General features: G+C 46.0%; 1 protein-coding gene across 5 annotated transcripts in view; it reads left to right on the forward strand.

Annotated features, from left to right (window-relative positions):
* Positions 1-660: 660 nt before the first annotated feature.
* LOC135226461 (pseudouridylate synthase TRUB1-like) overlaps positions 661-14412 on the forward strand; it is a 159635-nt gene continuing 145883 nt past the window's right edge. The window contains exon 1 of one of the 5 annotated variants that reach the window (XM_064266059.1): positions 661-685. The gene's annotated coding sequence lies outside the window, so the exon portion shown is untranslated. Of the gene's footprint in view, positions 686-1448; positions 1801-1871; positions 1896-2062; positions 2087-14412 lie in introns of those variants that run through there. The other 4 variants (XM_064266057.1, XM_064266056.1, XM_064266060.1 and 1 more) reach the window with 4 other exon arrangements.

Here is a 14412-nt window from a genome sequence, read left to right on the forward strand (position 1 = left end):
GAAATCCAAAATAACAGAAACAACAAAAGTTATATTAATGGCAGTGCTTGAGAGCTTCAAGGGATATGCCCTAGAAGGGGTAGATTATTTTTTTTCCTTAGAGAAATACTGAATGTTGTTGAAAAAAAAAAAAAAAAAAAAAAAAAAAAAAAAAGGCTGAAAGATGGGTAAAAGATTGTCAGCTGACTCGCTGACTCGTGAATAAGTACTCCATCAGTGCACAGAGCAAACATGTCAGTCATGATGGTATAATGAGGATACTATTCTACTCAACCTTGATAGAATCTTACAAAGGAAAATATGAAGGAGATTTTGAATAGGTGTGACCCCAAAATGCTAGGCAATGGCTGAATTGTGGTGGCTACTTATGTTAGAAATGAGGAGTTGCTAAGAGATTTGGTGTCCTAAGGCTGGAAAATACTACTAGGGAGACTTACAAGACTGAGATAGTTTGAGCTTTCAATGGGGAGGAGATAAGGGAATTTAGCATGATAAAACAAGTAGCCTAGTTGATAGAGAAGTAGCAGGATAAAAATAAAGGAGAAATTGTATAGTGTGTTCAGCCTTGACTAGTAGATGTGAATTCACAAATACTAGGTAGTACCTAGCTAGGTACTACTACTATAGCTAGGTATAGCCTAGTAGCCTACAGAAGAGTGGAGTGGACACTTTCCATCTACAGAAGGTAGGTAGAATGTAGGTAGTACTACCTACTACCTAATGGCAATGATTTTGTTTGACCTGTATTTTTTTCTATAAATGGCTTGTGCATGTAAACAGCCTATGTTAGACACGAATACTACTACTATACTAGCCTATAGCCTAAGGGTACATAATACTACAGATTTAGGATGTACTAGGCTACCTAGTACTAGGTATATAAACATTCGCCCAAGCACTTGAGCACTGAACCAGCTACACTGGCATTACCTATTTTGACGTTACTAATTACATAGTTTGAACTAGAACGTAACCAATTCTAACAATACTAGGGGTATGGGTAGATCTAGATATGATTTTACGGGGCCAGGTGAAGTTGTAGGTGCAAAGTTTAGAGGGAGGTTAGGCTATAGCCTACCAGAGTACTACTAGGTACCCATCTGAGATAGCTATCTTACCATCACAGTCTGTTAGAACATTATCAAAACTATCAAGGAATTTCTTCAGACAGTCTCTGTCAATCCGTTTTGGAAGTCTTGCCATTTTAATAACCTCTACGGCAAAGTTATTCCTGCAAATATGCTTGAGTGTTGCTTGATCTTCAAACGACCTATGGGGGGCTATCAGTGATCGGTGTTACATAGTTATATTGCGTAATGTCAGAGTTGACGTTCAGAAGCAGTTCAGGCTTCGGTTTATCTGTAGTTTGACGGGTTATCATAAATATAACTTTGCAATTGTGTCAGTCATTTTGAAATGTTTTTATTCATTTAGAAATATTAAAAAATTTTCTTTTTGACAGATTCAAAATCTATATTTTCAATTAGCTGTAACATAGAAAAGTTAGGCATAGCTTTACAGCCATTCGGACACGTTGTTTACAATGTCACTGAACGGATGAATCAAAATACCAATTCCTATGCGTGTTCTCAAGTCTCTTTCTCCTGTCATTACTAATACTGCTCTGTCTTGATGAAAACTTTCTGGTGTTAACTTCCTGAGGAAAACCGTTGACCTCTATTCATAATAGTTTGAGATTTTTGTCCAGCTGAAAGTGACAATATCGACAGAGGCTAGTTAAAGGTACACACTAGCCATAGTTATCTCATTGGTCAAGTATAGGCTAGCTAAGACAAGCCGGTAAATTTTTACTTTAGGTTACCTATAGTGTTTGTAGGTTACCTATTGTGTTTGTATTTCAAAGTTGAGTACTAATCGTGTATACTATTAGCCTAGTATGTAATTTAACGTTTCTGACGTTCATTTCGGTAGAAAATTGATTACTACTATTGGTATATAGGTACTACTAGTAGTAGTAGGTAGTAGAATTTTTGTACCATCCTTAGGGTACCTAGCTAGGTTGTCCTAAAACTGTGGGGGGACCACGGCGAAAAACTTTTTTTTGTGTTGGGAAAAGAAATTGAGGGTAAGGCTATTGAAATACAAGATCATATTCTAATCCAACTAAACCTTGGGTACTGGGATCTTCTGTAACCTTTAGGATTCTCCACCCCATTGAACATCCTCCCCACTCTTACTAACTAGGTATAGTAGTATAAATGACCGATCGGCGACGTTGTTACCACCCCCTCTCGGAACACAGACACTTCCCGAAAAAGCGTTTTACTTGGGCAACCATAGTGTGATAGCAAGGTTTTCGGTGGGGAGGAATACGAAATTAATCAAATACAAGTATTGATTTAAGATATTGTAAAAAGGGGCTGTATCATTATCTGGCCAGGTGGTCTTTGCCTCCCTGGAACCCCACCCTGACTTCACCAAACCAGGGGTGCAAAGTTCTCACCATGAAATAGACTCTCCTACTAAGGCCCCGTCCACACGGTCGAGCTTTGTTCGACGAACTTTGTCCGATGTGACGTCAGAAGCGGAGAAATAGCGAGAAATGTCAGAACTTTGCCGCACTTTCTCCGCTTCTGACGTCACATCGAACAAATTTCGTTGACCAAAGCTCGACCGTGTGGACGGGGCCTAAGCCTAACACTGGGGTGACCCCTTCACCTAACCTAACTAAAGATATTAAGTCCGTATTTAAATCTAGACCCCTACCTGTTCTAAACTAGGGGGTCATATCCTTACCTGGTTGGGGGGCTATGCCTCCTGAACACTTCCACTTAACTTAACCTAGGATACCAGGGTCTTGCCTATCCCTAAACCCACAACCATATGTAACCAAGGATGTTCCATTCAATTTGGGACTGCGCACCTTGATGCAACAAAGGAGCTTTTGAGCCTCTTAAATTTGTTCTTGGGTTCGAGTCCAAGAGTCCCATACTTGGGTAGTAGATGTCCTTCATGAGGTCTATCTGCTTTCCTTTGAGTTTTGACCACCTCTTACCTTCAATCCAGCCCATAACCGAACTTATGTACCTGGCTCACTTAATGACCTCGCCCTTTGGGTAGAGGTAGAAGTGATGCTGAAGAAACTGGTAGATCTAGGGTACCTATCCGCTGCGGCCCAGACTATGGAAGTTGCAGTTTTTCTATGCAGTTTTACCTACTGAACAAGAATTTTAAGTAATATTTATTCGGACGACTGTAATTAACCCCCAGGAGCCAGTACTAAACACAGCGAAATACATTGACGCCCCAATCCCTAGTGGATGTCGTATCCGCGGTTACGTTTCTTGCAGGGTAGTTCTAAAGAATAGTTCCCTACGAACTGTAAGGAACATAACCGCGGATACGACATCCACTAGGGATTGGGGCGTCCAATGTATTTCTCCATGTTTAGTACTGTCCCCTGGGGTTAATTACAGTCATCCGAATAAATATTAGTACTTTAATTCTTGTTCAGTAAGTAAAATAACTTAGGAAAACGTCAATTGCCATGGTCTAGGCCACCGCGGATTGCTTCTGTAGAAATACCAAGAAACCTCTTGTGGAAGTTGTGACAGATCGGTCCTCAGGCTTTTACAAGTTGTGACAGGTCAGTCCTCAGGCTTTTACAGCCGAGTCTTTCTCATAAAGAAACTAACAGGGGGTTGAAGACTGGTCATTGAACTCTCCCTCGAACTGATTCGTTTGCCAGACTCAGTTCAAGATGGAAACAACATGGGCCATGCTTATAGCCACCAGGGAGTCCGACTTCGTGCAACTTCATGCTTATAGATCCTCTTGCAAGTACTTATGCTTTATCCTTGAAGGGACGGTATTACAGTCGAGGGCACTCTGTTTTGGGTTCTCAACTGTTCGCCAGATGTTCATGCGAGTGTTCACCCTTATGTCAGCTTGGCTTGGGCCCATTCATGGGGGATCCATCTGTTGAGGTGTTTAGACAACTAGCTAGTCCTAGCTTGTGTAGCAGCAGGTTCAGGGAGGCAGCACAGTTGTTCATGTCCCAACAGGATGGGTGGCTACACCTTTGTTCTCTCCAGTAGCGAATGTTAGAGTTCTGGTCAATGGCTTGGTAATCCTCATCCCTTTCCATTCCTCACTCGGAGGGAGTGAGATGGGGTTTAACCTGGTGGCTAGATAAAAGGAACTTTTTAATAGGAGTGTCTCTACCACTCCCCTTCTCAAGATGCTTCTATTCTCAGATGCTTTGAGTGAGAGATGGGTTGCACACTTGAAGGAGTTACTGATTTCAGGTGAGCGGGACGAAGATGATAAGCACCCTCACATCAATATCCTGGAGCTCAAGGCAGCCTTCCTGGCTCTCCAAGAGTTTCAGGATCGAGCGATGGGACATTCGTTTGTGTTGATGAGTGACAATACCATGGTAGTGACTTACATCAACAAGCAGGGACCCCTAGTGTCTTCTGCTACACCTGTTGACAATGCAGGTGCACGAGTGGGTAGTAGCCAACTCAGTAGAGCTTCCAGCCAGATACATTCCACACAAGAGGAATGTAGTGGTGGACAAGCTCAGTCACCAGTGTCAAGTGATAAGGACAAAATGGTCCCTTCACACAGACATCGCTGTCTCTCTCTGGCTTCATGAAACAATTAAACTGGCATACTCTGCATCAGGCGAGGTTGTCAGTACGTTCCAAGTGAGAACTTGTGAGGTCAGAGGCATTGGTCCTTCCCATAGAGCATCAATCACTGGAGTGGCGACCTCCCTGCCGAGCGTGTGACCTTGGGCTAGCCATATTGAAAAGTCTCGGTCCTGCTCATAGTACTATACTTTGTTGTTATTAATATTTTGTTCCTACAGGATATTCAAACGGTCAGTCCTTTACAGTAGGAAATGCTTTGGGGCGTAGCCTGGACACAGCTGATGAATTCTTCAAACAAGGCGGTTCTGTAGTTAACTACTGGTCCAGTCATTGGTAGTCCCTCCAACCGGATGTAAACATTCCATTGTTCCGGTATGGTATACAAACCTTTCGGTCCTTTTACAATAGGAAGGTAACTAGCGGCAGCTGGACGGTCGTAAGCTTCGAACAAGGGAGTTCGGTAGTTAACTGCTTGTCCGACAGTGTGCGCGCCGTGCGACTGGTAGGGGAAGAACCACTTTTGCTTTCGGCCGTGTGGTGTGAGGACGTGTTCGCCATCGCTCTCTGCCCGCTTCATCGTCGTATGCTCTGGATTATTGTGAATTTATTCTACTACTGTTTGTTTGTCTATGAAAGTGAAACTGTAAGTACTTCTTTTCATTTTTCATAAATAATTGTGATTATAATATCATGGACCAAGGATCGGATCAATCTCTGCGCCCTTCCATCATCCGGTGACTGTGCCCCGGGGTGGAAGGCCGCAAGTGTGGGAAGTTTAAATCCTTCCCAGAAATAGATCCTCATGTCCTTTCCGCTTGGTGGCGAGGGAGAGAATGCTCTCGGCCCGAGCCTTTTATTTTTGTGTGAAAGTGAAAGTGAAATTGTAAATGCAGTATTCTTTTTAATTTTCATGTATTATTATCATTATGGATTAAGGTTTCCGCTCATTCCTGGGAATTGATCCTCATGCCCTTGTGCTCGGTGCCGATGGCGCGAATGCTCTCGGGCTGAGCCGTGTAACATTGTTCTAATTGGTCGGAGGTGCAGTGGGTGTTGTGCGGGGGCAGGGGAAACGAAGGCCTGCCAAGGAGTCGTCGGAAAGTTCTTCCGGGACTCCCTTGGTAACCGATACTTTGTCTTCTTTCCTGCCCCCCCCGCTCAGCTCCCACGTATGGCACCTTCCCCTTCGGGGGGGGGGCGGTTTCGAGGTCCTTCTTCTTTGCCCGATCCGTCAAGCGTAGAGGAGGGCGCTTGATACCCGACGTGCATTTATATTTGGGGTCTTCCGTTCGTTCGGGGTGGGACTCGTCCCCCCCGCGCGAGGGGGAACCCCTCCTGTATACCCGACTCTTGCTTCCGCAGGTGCTTCTGCTGGGGGATGACCTTGGACAGGTGTGGGCGTCATTGGGACTGCAGGGCGTGCCAAGTGTCCAGGGGCTGCTCCATCATCTGGCGGGGTCTGGGACGGTCAACCATGGAGTGGTGACCACCACCACAACCACAATCTCTACTCCTGGGTACACCGCCCCTCCTCACCTGGTATATTCCTCCCACGTGATGTTAGTGACTCCTACACCCTCCGTGCAGGGGCCGATTGCCGCCGTACCGAGGAGGGGCGTGCCGCCGCCGCCCTGGTTTGCCATGCTGCCTCGCCTGGACTTCCGCTGCCCAAAGAGCTCGACCCTGGACTTGCCGCCGGTACCCAGGATGTTGCTGGCTGCTGCCCCGTCTCCTGGCCTACCTGTGCTACCTGCTGTACCTGCCGCTGATGCTGTGCTGGCTGTTCCCGTACCTGCCGATGTCATCCCAGTCCACGGTGTTGCTGTCCCAGACGCTGGTCTGTCCGGACAGGTGCAGCCGGGCCCTGTTGCTTCGGCAACAGCAGCCCTGGCTCCATCCTGGATGGCTGACCTCACGTCTGTCCTGAGGAAGCTGACGAAGAAGAAGAGGAAGGTGTCATCGTCGTCTTCATCGTCGTCTTCGTCGTCTGCAGCCGCCTCTTCCCCTTCGACTTCCAAGGCTACCCAGCCGCAGAAGAAGAAGGCTGCCTCCACTCCTAAGAAGGCTCCTTCGGGAACTTCTCAGGGCCCGTCCCACTCCGGTGGGATGGGGGGTCGTTCCGCTGGTCCTCTTGCTCCTTCGGGAGTAGGGCCCTTCTTTCCTTCCACAAGGAAGAAGAAGATGGGGACCAGAGGGGTACCGGCTAACACTGGTACTTCCTCGCCTGGTGCTAGAGGTTCTGCTGCTACACCAGGTTCTGTCTCAGCCTCTCGTTCGCGAGAGGTACCGAGTGTACAGTCACCCACGGGTGGCCGTGCAGCCAAGAACCAGACGCCAGAGCTTGCTCAGCGCCAGGATCATGGCACGGAGTGGAAGGCTGGCGAGAGCCGCTCAGGTGACTCTCGCTAGACCAGCGGCCGCTCTCGTAGCGACCAGCCGGTCACCCGGGTTGACGTGACGGTCCCAGACCGGCCACAGGCTGAGGCTGGGAGAGGTCTCCCCGATCGCTGGCCGCCAGCCGTGTGGTTCAACGCGCTGTGAGGACACGCACCGGTCTCACTGCGACAGTGGTCTCTGCAGGTCTCCTGACCGCCGCTCCCACAGGGACCGGACGGGTAGGGCGACCAGCAGCAGTTCCTCTGACTCACGAGATCGGGGCCGCTGTTCTCAGTCCAGGCACTCTCCCCAGGGGAGCGGCACTACCAGGCCTGCAGCTCGATCCCACTGCGGTTGGTGATCGCCTGCAGCCCTCCAAGCACACTGGTTCTGCCAGCAAGTGAGGGGGGGAGCGTCAGGTCTTCCTCTCCTGTACCTTCAACTTCCTCGGGTTACACCGGGAGGACGAGGCACTGAGGAGTGATCGTGAGGGGCGCGCTCCTCACGATCCCGTCACGACGTCGTACGTACCAGGCACGGTCTTAGGATCGACCAGGTCCTACGCGCAAGTGACAGGAGAAGACCGAGAGGGGTATGTCGCCGTTTCCCCTCCTGAAGGGGGAGGATCTCGGGAGTTGCTCTTGTTCGAGGGACTTGACGGTCCTTCTCCACAAGATGCAATCACTCCAGAGATCCAGAGGAACTTTGCCAAGGTTATTGTGCTGATTTGTCAACACAACGACCTCGGGGAAGGATCGCTGCTCCCACCATCCGAGCCCACGTCCCTGCTCAAGTCGTTTTGGGGTCCGAAGAAAGAACCCAAACCGACGGTGGGTCTGCCGCAATCGGAGCTTGCCGACCCTGTTTTTAGACCAGGTGGAGTCTTTTCTCCGGACAGGAGAGCTCGCTGAGGTCTGGCAGGTCATCCAAGCTACTTCCTCCTCCTCTACTGTGACAGCGGCGATTCTACGTGCCATCAGAGGATCCAATGCCGCCCAAACAGGTGAACCCAGAGTTAGCCAGGCTAACTCCGGGTGTATCTCTGCAGCAGCTCCTGTCAGAGAACCTCTGGTTTCTCGCAGCAAGGAGGTGCTAGGCCTGGAATCCACTGCTATGGCGGCTTTCCAGGTCATCTCCTGTGGTCCCTCACTGTGTCCAAAGTCGCAGCCACCTCCGGGGATATTTCTCCTGAAGATGACTCGGCTTTCAGGAGACTTTGCCAGTCTGGAAGAAGGACCTTTCCTTCCTCGCCCATCAGACGGTAAACCTGTGGGCCAACCTGGTACTTCGCCGTAGGGACGCAGTCCTTACCTCTTGAGTATCCAGGGTGGGAGGCCGGGCGTTAGGCGGCACTTGGAGCACTCCCCCTTCGGTCCTCTTGAGAGGTTTCGGCCTTGACGAGGACTGGGACGCGTCGGAGGACGGTATCAGCTCTCTCCTGTCAGGTACTCAATCAGGCCCCCCCGCCCCCCACGACGTTCATGGTGGCGGCAGACCGCTTAACCTACAGTACGTGTTCGTAACCCTCCTCGGGAAAACGTTTTCTCCTGACAATACGTTTTCCCAGACTCTGAGAGGCCATCGCCGCAAGGTGATGGCTGCTCGTACTCGCTTCTCCAACTGCTAGTTCCGCTGGGAAGGCGAGCGAGTATCCAATTCCTCCCCCATTCCCTCTCTCCTTACGGCTACGAGGGAAAGGGGAGGGATCCTGCAGAGAGTTCTCTGTAGGATTCCACGTTGGGGACTGCGTTACTGGGGGGACCTTCGGGTCCTACCTGACGTAAGTCCCCGTCGTTGAGGAAGGATCCTGCCCTATCCTCGATTTCTACGGGAATCGGGAGGACCACCAACCGATGATCGTCTGACGAATTCGGTGGGGGTTTTGCTGAGTGCTTAGAATTCTGAGGAATTTCTAGCACTCAGAGTGTTCAAGCGTTTTACGATCTGTAGACACTTGGGCGAAACCACGGTCCAGAGTGGGCTAGACGAGAATCCCGATAATTGTTACTACGATAATTGGGAATTTCGCGAATGCTCGAATTCCTGGAATTTCTAATGTTTGGAAGAAGCACTGCTGCTGAAGGAAGAATATCTCACAGTAGGCGACCAACCCTGGGATAGAGAAGAACAGAAAGGAACATCCAGTTTGGCTTGAACTATCGTCTTCAGTATTCTGTTATCACTATTGAAGCTTTCCTTCGGGGAAGACTTCTCCTTCACTCTCTTGATTAGAGAACGAAGGGTGTCGGCTTCCAATCCTTATTCTCATTCCTCGAAAGGAAAAGAATTTAGTATGCCTTTAGTAACCCCTAGGAAGCATCGGGGCGTCCTTAGGGGCATTTGTAGGAATTTGGGAGGCCTCCAACCAAGGGACATAGACGAGCACTTATCGGAGCTTGATCAGGAGTATGTCGCGAGTCCTCATTTTGATATCAGGCAGTTGGTCATCCAGTGATGAGGACATCACTCCCGATGTCAATGGCGATGAATATTTGCCCCCAATGTCCGTTCGAGGCTTACATCCCGAAAGTGAGCTCGAATTTAGTGGTTTTAGTGCATATGAGGGGGAATCTGAGGAGGGGAAGTTTGAGGATATAGGGTCTAGTTTTATCGCAGATGACGATACAGAAAGCGAAGGCCTAAGTGAGGGAGATGGGCCAGTGGGGGGTTTTGTGTGCGAAATCGTGCCCGCGCGCACGGGCACATAGAAGGTCGGATCGTCGCGCCAGCCAAGGTGAAGGTCGGTTGTCCAAGAGCGACGAGGGGTGGACGGAGGACCCCACCCCACCTAACATGCACCCATTCACGGCAAACCCTGGGCTCACCGTACCTGTTCCTCTCACTGCTCTGGGGTTCATCCAGCTGTTCCTTACGCGGGAATTGCTGGAGTACCTGGTAGCAGAGACGGCGGACTATGCTCGGTATTGCCGTGATGAACTGCGCATGACATTATCGTATCGCTGGCGGGGCTGCAACCTCATTGACATGGCGCATTTTGTGGGGCACCACATTTTTTTTGGATTGATGCCTGCTGCCGACGTCAGGCAATATTGGAGGCGTAATTTTTTTTTAGGTACGCCCAATGTGCCCAGCGTTATGCCCCGTGATACTTTCCTGGCGTTGGACAGATATTTCAACACCTTCAACCGGAAGGGCCATACCCCGGAATAACTCCGATCGCCTCATCTTAGTGCGCCCAGTGTTGGAATACATTCGTGAACGTTGTAAAAATCTTGTGGTTCCTGCAAAGAACCTTTCTTTGGATGAGGGGATGATGCCTTACAAAGGACGTCTAAGCATTAAAGTGTATAACCCCAAGAAGCTGAAGAAATATGGAGTGAAATTTCTTTTTATTACCGAGTCCAACACTGGATACGTCTTGGACTTCTTAGTGTATTCCAGGGTCTTCTCCACGATGCGTGAAACTGTGTTCAGGCTTGTGGATCGTTTACGTAACCAGGGATACCACCTGTTTATGAATAATTATTATAACTCGGTATCCGTGGCCCAGGAACTGTATGAAGCGGGTGTTCACGTCAGTGGTACCCTTCGGTTGGTGCGTGGGGCCCCGAATGTCCTCGAGGTTCGCTAGCCATCCGCAACATCTGGCAAGAGGAGAGAGACAGTGGCGGCGGAAGGGAGCTGTCTTCGTCATCTGTTGGAAGGGTGTCCGACTCATCCCCATGATTACGACGAGCCATGAACCCGTCCAAGAGGAGGTCGTACAGTGGAAGAAGACACGTCGACAGGGCCGAGTTGTGTATGAGGAGTTTCGTGCCGAACGCCCTACTGTCATGGGGCACTACAATAGGCACATGGGAGGAGTTGATCTCTTTGATCAACTCATCCAGTATTATCCCTTCGCCAGGAGAACCAAGAGGTGGACCCAGAAGCTCCTCAAGTACATTCTTCAGTTGACCCTCCAAAATGCCTACATACTCTACTGTGGGTACTACGGTCCCGGTCTCTGGAGGATGACCCACTTACAGTTCCTCTAGGCAGCCGGGGATGCCCTCATCCACTTTAATCCCGATGCGTGGCCTTCCATGTCTGGCCCCCTGCCCCAAGCTGCAGATCTGCCCCTAGAGGAAAGGGCAGACCTTAGGAGGGCCAACTTCGGTCATCCTGCTCCTGCCGCTGCTGCCGACGCCCCTGCTGCTGGCCCCGCCCGCACCAGTTCTCATCGGGTAGTGGACCCTGTGTGTCGGCTGCAGCCAGGGGATCACACTGGAGCTCCTACAAGGGCGCAGGCAGAAACGGTGCCGGATGTGCCATATGAATGGCAGAAGGAGAGACACGCTGTTCTTCTGTCACACCTGCAAAATAGCTCTATGCAGGTTCGGGGAGTGTGACCGCAAATACCACACTGCGCTTTTATTGGAGTGCGCCTCAGCGACAGACAGCAGAGGGCGCACGGGACCGCGCGTCCCTTGGGCAGTAAGGGCGCGCGTCTCCCTCCTCCACCTGTACCTCGTTATGTCGAGAGGAAAAAAATGCAAGACTTCAATGGAGGAGGGAGAAAACAAGAATATAACAAAGAGTCAGGATTACGAGTGAGTATTCTGCATTTATTTTGTATTTATTTTTATATTTATTACAAGTTTTTATATATCCGTATCTGTGCATGATATTATGATATTTCATTGTATGCAAAAAGAAAAGTGTCACCTGCATTCCTTTTATTGATGTATTTCGTACCAGAATCGAAAAATGTAATAAAATAATTATATTATAATATATATATATATATATATATATATATTATATATATATATATATATATATATATATATATATATATATATATATTATATGCACACACACACACACACACACATATATATACTATATATATATAATATATATATATATATATATATATATATATATATATATATATATATATATATATATATACAAGTGGACCTCGAGATACGAAATTAATCCGTTCCGAGACGGCCTTCGTATCATGATTTTTTCGTATCTTGGAACACATTTTACATGTAAAATGGCTAATCCGTTCCAAGCCCTCCAAAAACACCCCAGTAAATTACATTTCCAGGCCTAAAACTCATGTTCTAGGGTTACGACGGAAGAAATATGACTCCAAAAAGGCAAAATACTGTACATACTTGAGTAATATTCAACTGCATGTAATGTTCAACCCCATTTTTACTGCATATATTAGGACTTTAGCATATGTCCCTTAGCAATAAGCCTAGCCTATGCTTAAGTGGGTTGCTACTGTAGCCTAGTCTATGATTCTGACATCTAAACCTAAGAGCTAAAAGCTTAGAATATGCCAATAAAATGTATAAATAATCATAATGTACTCATTTCAAATAATTATTAATTAATCATTAAATATAATACACAAACAAACAAAAAACAAACCTTCCAATCGATTGTTTACATTCAGCTCTTACCCGTCTTACGAGAATCGAACGAGCGCCAAGCAATCATTTTTCCTAGCACACAGTAAGCCATAAATTGTCATTAGTATCTCTCTTCAACTAATGAAACCACCAAACAGTATAATAACCATTCATTTCTATTCATTATTCTATCTTTACCTAATGGAGATACCGAGTTACTGACAGCTATAATGAAACATATGTATACGTAACGTAATAATAAAACAGAAGAAGAATTCTAAAACTTACGTATTTGTTGACAGTCTGATTTATTTTATATTTTATGATATCTAATTCACAATTTTTTTTATTAAATGTACTGCATGTACTTATTTTCAAATAATTATTAAATTAAACCATTAACCTATAATAAACCAAAACTAAAAAAAAAGCTTTCCAAAACGTCTGTTTACATCCAGCACTCACGAGTATCGAACGATCGCCAAGCAATCACTTTTACTCAGTAATCCATAAATTTTCATTATCTCTTTAACTACTGAAACTACCAAACAGTAAAATAACCATTCATTTCTATTCTTTATTCTATCTTTACCTAATGTTTTTTTTTTATTAAATGTATTGCATGAATAAGTTTTTCAATTTACAGCAACCTTTTACCAATAGAATACTTAAAGCACAAGGGGTAGAGGCTGACCAATAGGAGAGCAGGACCTTATGGGGTGACTAGCATCAGGAACCAATGGGAGAGCAGGAGGATGGTGGTGAGTTTACTCAGTTGGCGGCGCGGGAGTTTTAAAATTGTTCTCGGTGGTCCGGGCGAATCTCGGGAATTTACAGCAACAACTTTTCATATCTTGAAAACTTTCGTATGTAGAGCAGTAAAATTTTTCGTATTGGCTTTTGTAACTTGGATTTTTCGTAAGTTGAGCCTTTCGTATCTCGAGGTACTACTGTATATATATATATATATATGCACACACACACACATATATATATATGTAGTTTTTTTTTATATATTGGTATTTTTGGGTAAGCAAAATATATAACAGTGTAGTAATATTCAATCATTTATCTTCACTTTAAAACAAATTGGAAGTCTCTAGAACAATATTTAGATTTATGGTGAATTTTTGAAAAAACTTTTTCCTTCCCTCCGCGCGCCGATTCTCGGCGGCAAATCTCCGAAATGTGTACGTCGCATTCTCCTAATATTTGCTTTTTTTCATATTAGGCATTTTATAGAGTTTCATGTATGAAAATGTGCAAAATTTTATGCAGACTACAAAAAAAATATTTGAAGGTTGTAGCTTTTCTCATTTTCAAAATATTTGCATATAAATCATGATAGAGAGGAAAAAACTACGTTCGGTCAACTTTGACTCAACCGAAATGGTCGAAAAACGCAATTGTAAGCTAAAACTCTCAGTCCAGTAATATTCAGTCATTTATATTCACTTTAAAACAAATTCGAAGTCTCTAGAACAATATTTAGATTTATGGTGAATTTTTGAAAAAACGTTTTCCTTCCCTCTGCGCGCCGATTCGCGGCCGCAAATCTCCGAAATGCATATGTCGCATTCTCCTAATATTTGCTTTTTTCATATTAGGCGTTTTATAGAGTTTCATATATGAAAATGTGTGCAATTTCATGCAGAATACAACAAAAAATATTTGAAGGTTGTAGCTTTTCTCATTTTCGAAATATTTGCATATAAATCACAATATATAGAAACAAAACCACGTTTGGTCAACTTTGACTCTACCGAAATGGTCAAAAAACGTAATTGTAAGCTAAAACTCTTACAGTCTAGTAATATTCAGTCATTTATCTTCACTTTAAAACAAATTGGAAGTCTCTAGAACAATATTTAGATTTAAGATAAATTTTGGAAAAAACTTTTTCCTTCCCTCCGCAGGCCGATTTGTGGCCGCAAATCTCCGAAATGTGTACATCGCATTCTCCTAATATTTGCTTTTTTCATATTAGGCGTTTTATAGAGTTTCATATATGAAAATGTGCGCAATTTCATGCAGAATACAAC

This window comes from Macrobrachium nipponense, chromosome 14, assembly GCF_015104395.2.
Source record: "Macrobrachium nipponense isolate FS-2020 chromosome 14, ASM1510439v2, whole genome shotgun sequence".
Classification (NCBI taxonomy): Eukaryota; Metazoa; Arthropoda; class Malacostraca; order Decapoda; family Palaemonidae; genus Macrobrachium; species Macrobrachium nipponense.